Here is a 16,469-nt window from a genome sequence, read left to right on the forward strand (position 1 = left end):
CAAGTTTCCCAAATTGTGATTCACAAGTTCTATCTAGTCTATTAGTCTATGGATGATGTGATGAACTGAACTTCAAATCTATCTTCAATTTCTTCCATGATGTAAGCAAAAAGTACCCAAAAATATTGGTATCTTGATCTTAACTATACTCTTTAGTAGACCATGTAGTCTCACCTCTAAAAAACAACTTTGGCACATGAATAACATCACTAGTCTTCTTGTAGGGAATGAAATGTGCTATCTTTGAAAACCTGTCAACCACCACAAAAATAGAATCATGCCCTCGTAAGTCCTTCATAATTGAAGGAAGAAGTCCATGCTGACATCCTCCCATGTCTTCTCTGGTATAGACAAGGACTACTACAACTTTGTATTTTTCTTCACTCCTTTTTCCATTTGACATACCCTACAGCTTTGCACAAACTTCTTCACATCTTGTTGCAACTATGGCTAATAATAATTCTCAGCAACCAAAGCAATGGTGATGAAGACACAACCCAAGACAAAAATGAATTCAATAGGAAAAGGGGAATATTATTATTAGAATTGATATGCTATTACATCTAGTACAAAATAAATAGACTCCATGACATGCCCTATGGGCTTACAATGTTATCAAATTCTGGAGAAAACCCTTCTCATAGTACCTTCTCCCAAACTCCATAAAAAAAAACTACCTTTACAATGTCTAAAATGTCCTTAAGTAACCCAAATTAGGTTTAAGATTAGGAATACATTTTAGACTATGCATTTGGAATCCATCACCAAAACAAAAAGTTATAGAAAACTTTTTAGAAGTCAGTGTAGAATTAGAAGAATCTAGAAATGGTAGTTCAACTTCTAAGAGGCATAACTTTTGATCTAGGACTCCGATTAACAAACCATTTACATTTTTGAAAATCTCTCCAAGTGCTCTATAGCCCTATGGACCAGCCTTACTTGTACCCCATTATTATAGTTTGTACAAGGCTGTTTAGCGCCTTTGAAGTGTTCTTAGGAGGCCACCAAGCAACTTAAAACTATAATAACTTTCAAATTGTAAAGCCCTTTGACCTGATTCTTTTTCTAGAGTGCTTTAGATTACAAAATAATTATGACTCAATTACAAAATAGCCTATGTTCTGCATTAGCACATATCCCAAGGTGCTCAAACACTCTAAAAACCAGAAAATCAATAGTAGAGCTATGAGAGTTGGAATCTTTATTTGACCCAAATGGGTATCTAGAAATGAAAACACTTTAAACAAAATTAACACTAAGCATATTTTTGGGTGATACAGGATTGCCCTTACACCACTAGATGCTCCTGCATCAGACACCCAAGGTAGATTGAAAAGTGACCCTATCACTTTATAGTTGGTAGAGGAAAACCCAAATGGGCAACCTCCATTGCAGATATCCAAGTTGAGTCTTTTATAGGTCATCCTTTCCACTTCACTAGGTATTCTTCATACTGCCTGTTTCTGGTACTCCAGCCCCTACATCTATCTAGAATTTATTCAATCTCTTCCTTTGCAAAAGTAGGAATTAGACATGGCTCCAACATCAATTCCTCATCTGCACCATCATCATGATATTCTATTAAGTCAGCAATATTGAAAATAGGAGAAATGTGAATCCCATCTAGGAGCTCCACCTCATATGCATTCCCTAAATCATGTTTCTTCAAAATTTTGCAGGGACCAAATTTCTTCATCTTCAACTTGTTATAGGTACCCACTAGAAATTTTTCCTTCCTCAAGTATACCATAACCAAATCCCTAACCTAGAACTCCTTATGTCTCCTCTTTTGATCTGCTCTAGCCTTATACTGTAGGTTCATATTGGTAATATGTGCATGTACCTCCTCATGTAGGTTCTTGACATATTTAGCAGAGTCTTCTGCCTCAACACTTGTCCTCTCCCCTTTCTCTATCTTCCTCAGTTCTAGTGCAATCCTTGGACTACTCCCATACACAATTTGGAATGGTGATTTACCAGTACTCCTATTCACAAAATTATTGTAAGAAAATTCTACTTATGGTAGAATCAAATCCCATCCCTTGGGATTATCTCCTACTAAACACCTCAGCAAATTGCCCAGACTTCTATTTACTACTTTTGTTTGTCCATCAGTCTACAGATGATGTGCAAAAATGAGCTTCAATTTTGTCTTTGACTTCTTCCAAAAAGTCCTCTATAAATACCCAACAAATTTAGTATTTCTATTAGAAAAAATACTTTTTGGGAGACCATGTAGCCTTACCACCTCTTTGAAAAACAAATCTACAATATGCATTGCATCATGAATCTTGTGGCATGGAATGAAATGTGCCATCTTGGAGAACCTATCAACCACCACAAATATTGATTCATTACCCCTTTGTGTCCTTGGCAACCTAACAACAAAATCCATACTTATGTCCTCCCAAGGCTTTAATGGAATATACAATGGCTGATAGAGTCCAATATTTTGACTAAATCCTTTGGTTGTTTGACATACTTGAAAACTCTATACAAAATTCTTCACATCCTATGACAATTGAGGCCAAAAATAATGTTCTCTAACAATAGCAATGGTCTTATCTCAATCAAAGTTTCATGCCATCCCTCCATTGTGCTTCTCCTTGATCAAGTTCTCCCTCATGGAACTCCTTGGAATACACAATTGGCTTCCCTTGAACAACATTCCATCTTGAACCGTGTAATCTAGCCATCTAGTCCTGTCTAGACTAACAGGTTCTTTATAAGCCTTTTAAGCCTCTGCAAAGTTAGGATCCTTAGGGTACATATTCTTGAGTTCATCAAACCCAACCACTTCAACCTGCATTACTACTAGCAACAATTGTCTCCTACTTAATGCATTTACAACCCTATTAGAACTTCCACTTCTATGTTTCAATACAAATGTATAGCTTTGCATGAACTTTACCTATTTCAAATGTCTCTGATCCAATTTTCCTTGGCTATTTAGGTATTACAATGCTTAGTGATTAGTATACAAAAAATATTCTTTTGGAAAAATAAAATGCCTCCATTTCTTTAAGGCCTGAACTATTGCATAGAACTCCTGATCATAAACAAAATACTTATTCTTTGCATCATTCAATTTTTAACTGAAATAGGCAATAGGCTTACCTTCTTGGCTCAACATAGCCCCAATAGCATTGCCACAAGCATTACAATCCACCTGGAACACTTTGTTGAAATCAGGAAGTGCCAATATAGGTTGCTCTGTCACCTTCTTCTTTAGCAATTCAAAACTCCTTGCAAAATCTAGCCCAACCATGGAATGATGGAATGACCTCACCTCAATGGCAGACCTTGAATTAGGCCATTCCAAGATAACCTTCACCTTCTCTGGGTCCATTTTGAGACCCTCAGCTGATACAACAAACCCCAAATAGACTAACTCCCTTTTGACAAAGCTACACTTCTTCAAATTAATCAACAATTTCTCTTCCCTCAACCTTTCAAGGACACTACAAATGTGCAATAAATGTTCATTCAAATACAATGAAAATTAAAATGTCATCCAAATAAACAATAACAATTTTTTCCAAAAAATTCTTTAGTACCTCATTCATCAACTACATGATGATGCTTGGCGCATTGGTCAATCCAAAGGGCATGACTAACCACTCATATAGACCCTCCTTGGTCTTGAATGTAGTCTTCCACTCATCTCCCTCTCATATTTGTATTTGGTGATAACCACTCTTGATATCTATCTTTGTGAAGTATTGAGCTCCACTCAAACAGTCCATAAGATCATCCATTCTTGGCAAAGGAAATCGATACTTGATGGTTATTCTATTTATGGCTGGAGAGTTTGTACACATTCTCCACTCTCCATCTTTCTTTGGTGCTAGTACTATAGGTACTACACATGGACTCAGGTTCTCTCAAATCAAATATTTCCCCAATAGCTCTTGAACTTGTTTGTTTAGCTCCTTAGTGTCATTAAGAGTCATCCTATGAGTAGCCTTGTTAGGAAAACTAGCTCCAAGGACTAAATCTATTTGATGACTAATTTTCCTTATTAGTGACAACCCTTTTGGAACATTATTAGAGATGACATCTCCATACTCACTTAATAGACCTAAAAATTCAAGTGGAATTTCACTACTACCTTCCTTATCTTTTCTAGGAATTAAAGCATAACACATATGCTGATGTTTCATGCCATCGAAAAAAATTCTTCCAACAAGACATACCCTAGTATTACTCCATACCTTTTCCCCCTCCTTTATCAAGTGCTTCAATTTGTGGCAAACTCCATCCTTTGTCAAACAGTGTGTATTTGTATGACCATCATGTATAACATTCCTATCAATCTGCCATGGCCTTCCCAATAATAAATGGCAGACATCCATTGGGATGATGTCATAGAGAGCTTCGTCATGGTAACTCCAAATCTTGAACTTTACCAAGTATTACTCACTAACCAGGACCTTATGATCATCCTACACCCAAGAAATTTTATGGGGCTAGGGGTGTTTCTCCCTCTTGAGCTTTAGGTTTCAGACCATCTCCTTTGACACCACATTGTCAATGCTTCCACCATCAACAATCACATCACAACATTTACCCTTGCACTTGCACCTGGTATAAAACATACTCCTCCTTTGTCCAAGTTTAGTCTCACCACTTAGTAAGACCCTTTCATTAACTAGAACCTCTCCTCTTTCTACATCCTTTTAATGTAATGGTTGTGCATCATCATCCACATGACAAACCCTTGTTTGACCATTAGCTTTCCTATATATCCTTCCTTAGCATTGAGGGAATTTGAAGGCATGATGACCTTCTTCATTACAATGAAAATAGGTACCACAAAAGCCTCCTCTTCTTGAACATTGTCCACATCCTCTACCTCTTCCTCTCTAATCTCCAAAGTTTTGATTACAGGAGTAGTTGAAACCCTTGTTCCTCTAATTTCGGCTAGTACCCACATCTTCATTTTTCTTTTGGTTCTCATTTCAGCCACCAAATGACCTGCCACTAACCATTCCTCCTTGATTGTGTCCTCTTTTCCTTCCATCAAAATTTTTGCTTAGCTTCTCCTCAAATCACAAGGAAAGCTAGTATGCCTCTTCAATGCTAGTCATTCTAACCAGACTTAACTCCTCCTGAATGCTAGGTCTTAACCCAATAAGGTAACAAGAAACCTTCTCCTTGTTTGTTTCTGCATGCCCTACCCTAATAAGGACTCATTCCTCTATGTATTCCTAGATATATTTTCCCACTTGCTTTAAACCTTGCATCTTTTTGTACAAATCAAGCTCGTAATCAATAGGAATGAAATGCTTCTTTAGTTTGTCCACCATGTGATCCCATCTTGTGATTTTCTCCTTTCCTCTTCTATTTCTTTCCAACTGAATCTCTTGCCACCAAATTTTGGCATGGCCTTTCATTTTTCCCTTTGAAAACTTAACCCTATTAGGGTCCCTGATGTCCTCATGCTCAAAATATTCCTCCAACTCATTGATCTAGTCGATTAACTCATTCGGGTTTAGATTTCTCGAAAACATGTCGATGTCAATTTTAGGTTTTTTCCAAGCTTGGAAATGGCCCTAAAAAGCCTCTCTTCTACCTAGTGTAGGACTTCTCCATGTGTTTCCCCTTCCTACCCAATATTTCCTTCTTCTTTATTTTCTTCCTCACTTTTGTCACCTACGACAACATTCATCCCTCTATGGATCTCCTCCTACAATGCTTGGACTTGTCTCTAGAGGGCTCTACCCTCAAGAGTAACAACTCAAACCCTTCCACCACACTCCCTTTGTGGAGGCATCTTGTTGTATCAAAACCCACAACCACACAATCCTTGTGCAAACCACCTCACAGTTGACACTCTGTCTACACACTCAGGAAAACCCGCTCTAATACCACTTGATAAAGACACAACCCAAAACAAAAATGAATGCAACAAAAAAAGGAGAATAGTATTATCAGAAGTGATATTTTATTACATAAAATACAAAAAAATAGACTCCATGACATGCCCTATGGGCTTATAATGTTATCATATTATGGAGAAAACCTTTCTCATAGTACCTTCTCCCAAACTCCACCAAAAAACCTACCTTTACAATGCATGAAATGTCCTTAAGTAACCCAATTTAGGTTTAGAGTTAGGAATAAATTTTAGAATATTCCATTTGGAATCCACCACCAACATAGAAGGTTCTACAAAACTCATTAGAAGTTGGTGTAAATTAGAAGAATCCAGAAATGGTAGTCCAACTTTCAGGAGGCATAACTCTTGATCTGGGACTCTGATTGACAAATTGTTTACATTTTTGGAAAGCTCTCCAAGTACTCTATAGTCCTATGAATTAGCTTTGCTCATCCCCCATTTTTTTGGGTTTGTACAAGGTTCTTTAGTGCCTTAAATATGACTTTGAAGTGCTCTTAGGAGGCCTCCAAGAAACTTAAAACTACAATAACTTTCAAATTGTAAAGCCTTTTGACCTGATTCTTTTTCGAGAGTGCTTTAAATTACAAGTTTAATCATCCCTCCAACTTAGACCCTCCAACTCATTATAATTATGGACCAATTACAAAATAACTTATTTTCTACATTGGCACGTATCCTAAGCTACTCAAAAACACTAGCCCAAAAAACCAATAGTGGAAATCTGAGAGTTGGAATCTTTATTTGACCCAAATGGGTATCCAAAAATGAAAACAAATTAAATAGAAACTAACACTAAGCATATTTTTGGGTGATACAGGATTGCACTTACACCACTGAATGCTCCTACATCAAATGGTCTTATCTCACTCAATGTGTCCAACTAATCCTCCATTTTTCTTCTCCTTGAGGAGATTCTCTCTCATTAAACTTCTTGGAATGCACAATTGGCTCCCTTTGAACAACATACCATCTTGGATTATAAAATCCAACCACTTTATCCTGTCAAGTGTAACTCAATACAAACCTTCCAAGCTTCACAAAAATTAGAATCCTTTGGATAAAATTTCTTGAGTTCCTTGAACCCAACCACCTCAATATGCATCTCTATCAGAAAAGCTTGTCTCCTACTAAGAGCATCTGAAACTCTATTAGACTTCCCACTCCTATGTTTGAAACAAAATGTATAACTATACAAAAACAAAACCCGCTTGAAATGCCTTTGGTTCAATTTTCCTTGACTATTCAAATATTGCAAAGCTTGATGATCAGTATACAAAACAAACTACTTAGGAATAAGATAGTGTCTCCAATTCTTCAATGCAAGAACTATTGCATAAAATTCTTGATCATAAACAAAATATTTTCTTTAGGCATCATTCAACTTCTCACTAAAATAAGAAACAAGTCTACCCTCTTGGCTCAAAACAACTCCTATTGTAGTACCACTAGCATCACAATCTACTTGAAACACCTTGTTAAATTATGGAAGTGTTAAAATAGGCTATTCTATAACTTTTTTTTTCAACATATTAAAACTCTTATCTTTTCCCAAGTCCACTTAAACTTTTTTTAATCTTCGGCCATTGTTTCATTCAAGGGTCCAAAAATACTACTAAAACCTCTTATAAACTTTTTGTAAAAACTAGCTAGCCCACAAAAATATCTTACCTTTGTATCACTCTTTGGATTAGGTCATTCAAGGATAGCCTTCACTTTCTTTGGGTCTATTTTCAAACCTTTTGCTAAGACTACAAATCTTAGGTACACCAACTCCTTCACAAAACTGCACTTCTTCAGTTTTATCAACAACTTTTCTTCCCTCAACTTATCAAACACCTTTTGAATATGCATCAAATGCTCCTCCAATGTCTTACTAAAGATCAATATATCATCTAGGTAAACAAAGACAAACTTATCTAGAAACTCCTTCATGAGCTTTGTGAAAGTGCTCAATGCATTAGTTAGCCCCAAAGACATGACTAACCACTCATACAATCCTTCCCTTATTTTGAAGGTAGTCTTCCACTTGTCTATTTCTCTAATGTGAATTTGATCATACCCACTCTTCAAATCTATCTTTGTGAAATACACAACTCCACTCAAACATTTCATAATATCATCCATCCTTCACAATTGAAATATGTACTTGATTATGCTCTTGTTGATAGTTTTGAATCTATGCACATCCTCCAATACCCATTCTTCTTTGGTGCTAATACTATTGGTACAACACATGGACTCAAACTCTCTTGAATCAACCCTTTTTGCAAGAACTTGTGAACTTGTCTATTCAACTCTTCACTTTCTGTTGGTGTCATTCTATGTGCTACCTTTTTTGGAAAATTGGCTCCTAGAATTAGATCCATCTAGTGATTGATATTCCTCACTGGGGGTAATATATCTGGTATATTATCTAACACAATGTTAGGAAACTCTCCTAACAAATCTATAACTTTTGCAGCTACCTCCTCTACTTCTTCTTTACTATCTTTTGAGATTACATTAAAATGCATATGCTCATGCTTCATACCTTGGAGGAACTCATTTCCATGAACAAAATATATTATAGAAGCACTACATACCTTTTTCTTCTTTCTCCTTCAATGACTTCAACTTATGTTTCACTCCATCCTTTGTCAAAGTATGGGTATTTTCTAGCCCATCATGTACAACATGCCTATCAAACTACCACTGCCTACCCAAAAATATATGAAATATGTCCATAGGTATGATATCACAAAACACCTCCTTCTAATAGCTTCCAATCTTGAACTTCACTGAGTATTTCTTACTAACCATGACCTTGTGGTCATCTTGCACCCAGGCAATATGGTATGAATGTGAGTGTTTTTGCCTCTTTAGCTTCAACTATATGACTAAATTTTTTGGCACTAGATTTTTAGTACTTCCACCATCAATTATCACATCACAACACTTATCTTCACATTTTCATCTTGTCCAAAATAAGCTCCTTCTTTGGTCAGATTCATTCTCGCAACTCTGCAAGACTCTTCTATTAACTCTGACTTCCCCTCTTTCAACATCTTTAGAATTTAATGATTTGGCATCTTCATCAACATGTGCAACTCTGGCCTAGCCTTTTGTTATCTCATATGTCCTTCCTTGGCACTGTGAATATTCAAATGAATTATGCCCTTCTTCTCCCTAGTGAAAGAATTTTCCACAAAAAACCTCCTCTTCCAAATCACTGCCCTCTTCCTCTTCCTCTTTGATCTCTGTTGTTCTAGTCATGGAAATGATTAAAAATGTTTCCCCTTTGGTTTTGAATGCTACTACTCACCTCATCCTTTCTCTTTTGATCATCATTTTGGCCTCCATAAGACCATCCATTAGATCTTCCACTGCGAGCTCTTCCACTATTCTTGTTATCAAACTTTTTTCTCATCTCCTCCTCAACTCTTAGGGTCTGTTTGGTTCCTGGAAGATGACAGTAATTGGCTTTTTCAAAACCCAAATTTGAAAATTTGTGCATTTGTTTCAAAATTTTCAAAATGGTATTAGCATACATGACTTCCAACTTTGCCTCAAAACCAAGTTTTGCGACTTCTTAAAAAAAGTAGGAATTGAAAATCAAAACCTGGTTTTGTTTTTTAAGGAGTGTAAAAACAATAGATTGGACTAATTTTTGAAATTTACCTTCAACTCCAAGCTTACGCATAAAAATGTGTCTTCACACGTATCTTCCGAGTGAAACAAATGGTTTCAGTAAAATCTCAAAAATTGGAATGAAGATATACAAAACCTTGATTTGGCTAAACCAAGGTTTGTACAAATCCAAGTTTTTTAAATTCCATGAACCAAACAGACCCTTAGGGAAAACTAGTAAACCTCCATAATACTGGTCATTCAAACCAGACTCAACTCCTCCTAGATGCTTCACCTTAACCCATTAAGATAATGAGAAACTTTCTCCTTATCAACTTATACATCAACAGTTCTAATGAGAACTTGTTAGAACTCTTTAGTATACTTTTGAATAGATCTTCTTGGTTGATTCAACCCTTGAATTTTCTTTAGTAGATCCGATCCATTTAGCTATCATCCAGTCCATCCTGATGATTTTTGTCTCTTCAATTTAGCTATCATCCAGTCCATCCTGATGATTTTTTTCTTATATGCATGAAAACCTAATCTATCAGGAGCACACATAAACAAGAAAACATTAGTAGCATGTGCATTTAAAGATTCAACTAATATTGAAAAACTATTGATTATACTTGAGTTTTAAAAACTATGCAATCGACATGTTAAAGTCCTCATGTAACCTCAAAGAAACTCAACAAGGGCACCCATAAGAGGCCTTGTTGGTGTGCTCAAGTTGAAGGGATGTGGATGTGCTCTCCCAAACAAAAATATTGAATGAATCCCAAAATGATAGATGAGAATGCAATGTGAATTATAAATCTAAACTAAGATGTGTGAATAGTGCTTCAAGAGATGGCTATGGAAGCAACCATTCTTGAGAGCACTCAATGGATAATGGAAATGGATGCAAGAAATAAAACTAAGAGTGCAATAGTATCATGAAAATATAAGCATAAGTGCAAGAAATCTAACATCTACCAAAGGGTTAGTACTAAAAATATCTAAAATAACTAGAAAACTCTAAGCACAAATTAGCATGATAACAATGCAAATGAGAGAGATGAGAAATGTTTGAGATAGGGGCTCTATTTATAGGCTTGAGAGAGGCTTTGGGGAGGTGGAATCTGTGTGGCATCCATAGAGGTACCACAAGGGATACACATGGGCTAAGGATACAAGCCATGCAAAGGTCAACATAAGCATTTTTAGTGAAAGTGTGGCTCAAGGTTTGCTCACACACATGTGAGAAACCTTGGAGAAAGTAAAGGGGGAAAAGTGTGTTAGAGTGTAAGACACTTTTGAAAAAATTAATAAAATGGAAGCTTTATTGGATCTTAAGTTGCTCACACATGTGTGAGAAAATACTTAGGGACTAAAAGGTGTTTTAGGAAGGTGTTTAGGATAATTAAGTGAAATTAGTTGATGCATAGGCTTAGAAAGATGAGAGTGATGGGTGTAGACTAGGTTTTACGATGGGATTAGGATTAAATTAAAAGAATTTAAATTAATCATAGGATTAAAGAATTTAATAAAGTGGAGGGAATTAAATATATATTGAGATTTATTTAAAAGGGGATTTATGAGGGAAACATGTATTCAATAAATTCAATACGTTAGAGAGGATGTATTTGAATTAAATTCAAAATACATAAGGAAGATGAACTCATTTCATTAAATAAGTAGAAGAATATGACAAATATAATTAATTAATTCTAGTGTCAAGGAGATATTAAATCAATTAATATAGTGTTTAGGAAAAATTTAAGTGTCTACGTTTTACCCCTCTTTGATGTGATGTCGAGATGACATTATATCAAAGTAAAAAATATAGGGTGCCCCAAAGAGGATAGGAGTCCTAGGATTTGTGTCATAGCGATGACAGGGGAGGAGGGTGCCCCCTTGAGGAAATGGGGTAAAAAAGGAATATATTTTACCCCATTTTCTTGAAAATAGACACGGGAAGGAAAATGGAAACAAAAAGGTTTAAAAGAAGGTCTTGCATGACTTGTCAGTAAGACCAGAATGGAGTAGGGTAAATTGGATAATGATTAATCTAAGTGCATCCTAACTACACGAATGCATGTGATTCAATTGTGTTCAATATGTAGAGCACACCCTATTTTGATTTTGCAAAAGGAGTTATGTACCCAATGTTATAGAAGTAGAGATGACAAGATTCCTTTGCATGGACTAGACTCTAAAAAAAAAAGACTTTAGGAAAATATGTGCAGTTTTCATAGTCATGATGAAAAAAATGTCATATATGCACTGGAGAGGTCTAGGCACACCCAAATTATTTTTAGGGATCTTGTAGGAAAGTGTGCTAACCTATTTCCCTTAGTGAGCAATGCATAACCATAACTCAAAACTAACATAGATGCACTAAAGACTCATGAAAATAGATCATACCGCAAATGACATGTGTAGTCAGTTGGAACCATTTAGGTGATACCAAGATATGGAAGATCAAGGCACACCATAAAAGGCCACTTGTAACACACAAAGATGAAATCAACCAAAAGAAACCTCATGACCAAGTAGTCAATCAATCCATAGTTCCTGCCAAGAATGTTAAGTCCCAAAAGTGAAGGCTATAGTGCCATGTGTAGGAAGGATTCATCCTATGAAAATTTGTTTGTCTAATTTAGGGTAGTGAAAATAAAAAATTCTCAAATTTTTAAGTCTCAAATGGTGATTTGTTTAATTTTTCTTGTAGTCATTGTTGTGGTAAAAAGCTTAATGTAATGGGGGTAGGATGAACATTCAATAGGAAAGTGCCTCACAAACTAGAGGTCTTTTGAAAGGTGAAGGTGAATGGATGCCTCACAAATAAGAGGTCTCTTATTAGATGCATGAAAAATGCACATTAAATAGGACTTCTACACAAAGATAGGGTGAAATGGGGGAATGTGGTGAAGTGAGATGAGCATTATAGATAATAGGCCAAAAAACTTTTTTTTTCTCTTTTTAGTTATTTCTTTAGGAACATTTTACAAATGCTTTTGGAGTTTTCTGATTTTTTGATTTTTTTTAAAGTTTTGTAGAACTATAACAACACTGTACAGGAACTATAGAACTCAAGCATAGAACCTCTTGTGGTATTGGATATTTATAGGCTCAAGAAGTGGATCTCCCTTTGAAGTGGCAATCTGATATGCCCCAAAACCATATTTGGCTATAATAATAAAAGGACCAAGCCAATTAGCTTCAAATTTTCCTTTATTTTCATGGTTCTAGAGGTTTCTCATGTTATGTTGCAAAACTAAGTCACCCACCTCAAATTCTGAAGGTTTGACCTTTTTGTGAAATTGGAGTTGAAGGTGATTTTGATACACGTAGAGGTGGTTTAGGGAATTAATGTGTCTCTCATCAAGGAGTTATAGGTCTTGAAAGAGAGCAACTTGATATTCTTATTTGGACATCAGATTCTTGAGAGAAATTTTGAGGGAAGGGAACTCAATTTTGATGGGTAAAATAGCTTTAGAACCATAAACAAGGAAAAATGAGTGGTTCCTGTAGGGCTATAGATAGAGGTGCGATAGGCCTAAAGGGTGAGAGAAATTTGGAGGTGCTAGTCATAGCCAGCTATATCAACAATTTTTTTTAGGATTTTCAAAATGGTTTTATTGATGGCTTCAACTTGGCTATTGTCCTAGGGGAAGTGTTTGATGGAAAAATGCTGGGTGATTTTGAATTTCCTACACAATGTGGCAACTTCCTAATTTTTGAAAGGAGCTCCATTATCAGTCATGATGTCTTGAGGGATACTGAAATGACAGATAATATAATTTAAAATGAACTTCAAAGCCTATTTTTTGGTGGTATAGGTTAAAGGGATAACTTCAACCCACTTTGTGAAGTACTCGGTGGTGGCAATGATATACTTGTTGCCATTTGTAGAATTTGGATATATTTGACCAACAAGATTGAATCCCCAATCATAAAAGGGCCATGGTGTGATGGTGGTTTGAAGGTCTTGGGTGTGAGTGTGTATCAAATCTCCATGTTGTTGACAAGGAATCCAATGTTTCACAAAATCATATGCATCAACCTCCATAGTAGGCCAATAGTAACCTGTTCTAAGGATCTTTTTCACTAACATAAGGCTACTAGAATGGGCACCAAAAATTCATTGGTGAACCTCTTCTAATGGTGTTCTAGCTTCATCTAAAGTGAGACATTAGAGGAGGGCTCCATTGAAGTTTTTTTGGAAAAGTGTATCACCTAGGATAGTTTATCAAGTAGTGCAATGGATGAAGGTTTTTCTTTGGTTTGTGGAAAGGGCTATGGAGATCATTTTGTGATGAAGTTAGGAAAAAAAATTTGGAGTACCATGGACACATAGGACCAAAAATCTCACACACCAAATCTAATTCAAGTTGCTCATAAGTAGGAAGAAAAAGATTCTCAACAAGATACTTAAACTTAGGACTATACTTAGGCATAGCAATCATGGAGGCAATGGTGGCCATAGCATCTACTACTTTGTTATTAGTCCTCGGTATCTATTGAAAGACTATCTCAGTGAAGTGTTGTTTAAGATCTTCAACTATCTGACGATATGGCACTAACTTTTCATCCTTTGTTTGGTATTCATCTGTGACTTGCCTAATGACCAATTAGGAGTCTCTAAAGACAAGTAGGCTATTAATATTCCATCTGATAGCTTGATAAATCCCTATTACTAATCCTTCATACTCATATATGTTGTTTGTGTAAGGAAATGAGATTTTATAAGACTTAGGAATAAGGTCTCCTTGTGGTGTAACAAACAAAATTCCTACCCCCGATACCTTTTGTGTGAAGGTACTAGGGGTAATAGTCATAATTGTGTCATCTAGAAAATCTACTATGATAGGATGATCTCCTTGAAGAGGAACTTCGGTAAGTTGGTCTACAATTACTTGTCCCTTAATGGACTTGCAATATTTATAGACAATGTCAAATTCACTTAAAATCAAAACCAATTTTGTAGCTCAACTAGTAAGGGAAGCTTTTAATAGTAAATACTTGAGGGGATCTATCTTGTAATGATATGTGTAGTGTGATTAAGCATGTAATTCCATAGTTTTTATATGTAAAAGACTACTGCCAAACAAGCTCATTCAATAGAAGTGTAGTTCAACTCATAGCCAACTAATGTTTGGCTAAGATAACAGATAACTTGTTCATTACCTTTTTCATCGAGTTGTACCAAAAGAGTACCTAAGGCAACTAAAGTGGCATAAACATAGAGAATAAATGGTCATCCTATGATTGGAGGGACTAGAACTGGTGGATTAACCAAGTATACTTTAACGTTACTCAAATACTTTTTGACATAGGCAATCCCATTGAAACTTGGTGTCTTTTCGAGGAAATTTTTGAAGGGGATGTACTTTATCTGCTAACTGGGACACAAACCATCTGATGGACTATAACTTCCCTTGAAAACTACGGAGTTGTTTCAATGTAGTAGGTGGAGGCATTTCCATGATGGCTTTCACTTTGGTAGGATGTTCCTCAATACCTCTTCTTGACACTATGTAACCTAACAAATTTCCTGATTGGACTCTAAAAACACATTTCTTCAGATTAAGGTGCACTTTGTATTTCTCCAACCTTTCAAAAATGGTGGTAAGCACAACAATGTAGGAATCATGTGTCTTAGATTTTCCTAGAATGTCATCAACATAGTCCTCCATTATTACATCTAGAAGATCATGGAAGATTGTATTTATTGCACATTGATAGGTGGCATGGGCATTTTTCAAGCCAAAAGGCATGACTTGGTAACAAGAGGTTCCCCATAGGGTAGTAAATGTTGTTTTATGTTGATCTTCTACAATTTTGATCTGATTGTAACTAGAGAAACCATCCATTAAATAAAATATTTCATGTCTAGTAGTCAAATCCACTATGATGTCTATGTTAGGAAGTGAAAAATTATCCTTAGGACATGGGAGATTTAACTCTCAAAAATCTAAATAGATGTAGATACCCCCAGATGCTTTACCTACAAGAACAATGTTGGAAACCCACACAAGATAATTAATAGGTTAGATGAATTTTTCCTAAAGCATTTTCTATAGTTCAACTTTGACAAAAAATTCTACCTTAGGATGCATCTTGTGTAAATTTTGCTTCACGGGTTTAATCTTTGGATCTACTGCTAAGTAATGCATAACCAAATTTGTGTCTAAACTAGGCATGTCTTTGTGTGTCCATGCGAAATTGATTTTTCATTTCTATAGGAACTTAGTCATCACTTTTTGTTCTTCAGAACTTAGGGTAGCTACAATGTAGGTGATTTGTGGATTATCTACCATGCCCAAGTTAACTGAAATTGTATCCTCATTCAATATAGATGACTTTTCTGGTGGTAAATATCTGAATGGCAAGTTAGGCTCTCCCTCTTTTGGCACCTCTAGGAGGTTTTCACTAGAAGATGTGTCCTTTATTTTGTCTTTTTCTTCATCCAAAAGAGTTTTCACTAGAGGATGTTCTTCTATTTTATTTTATTTTTTATTTTCATTTTCATTTTTGGGACTAAGAGATTTGACTTGGCTACCAAAGTAGGCTTCCTCATTGTATTGGATATCATGTTTGTAATCTTAGAGATTCTTAAGGCCAAAGAGTGTCATCACTGCTTCATCAAAGTTATAGATATCAAGAGCTAGTGGTGTGTCTTGAAGGTCCCACTCTATCATGTCAGGTTTGGTGAGGGGTAAGTCGATGGATGAAAGGTCAAATACGATGATTGCATGGACATAGTTATCTAGGTCATCTTCAATGTATTGGAAGGGTATTTCAAAGAATTCCTCCTACTCAGCCTTAGAATCAGGTTCAGTTGTACAATAGTTGTCAGCAAAGGACACCTTGGGTTTAATGGAGCTCAAACCACATCCTTTAGGATAGCTATTAGCCTCAAGGGGTTGCTTAATTCCATCTTCTTTAGGTTCAAGACTGGTGCTATGATATC

The sequence above is a fragment of the Cupressus sempervirens genome, chromosome 9 (genome assembly GCF_028749045.1).
Source record: "Cupressus sempervirens isolate cs-2001-9-10 chromosome 9, ASM2874904v1, whole genome shotgun sequence".
In the NCBI taxonomy this organism is placed as follows: domain Eukaryota; kingdom Viridiplantae; phylum Streptophyta; class Pinopsida; order Cupressales; family Cupressaceae; genus Cupressus; species Cupressus sempervirens.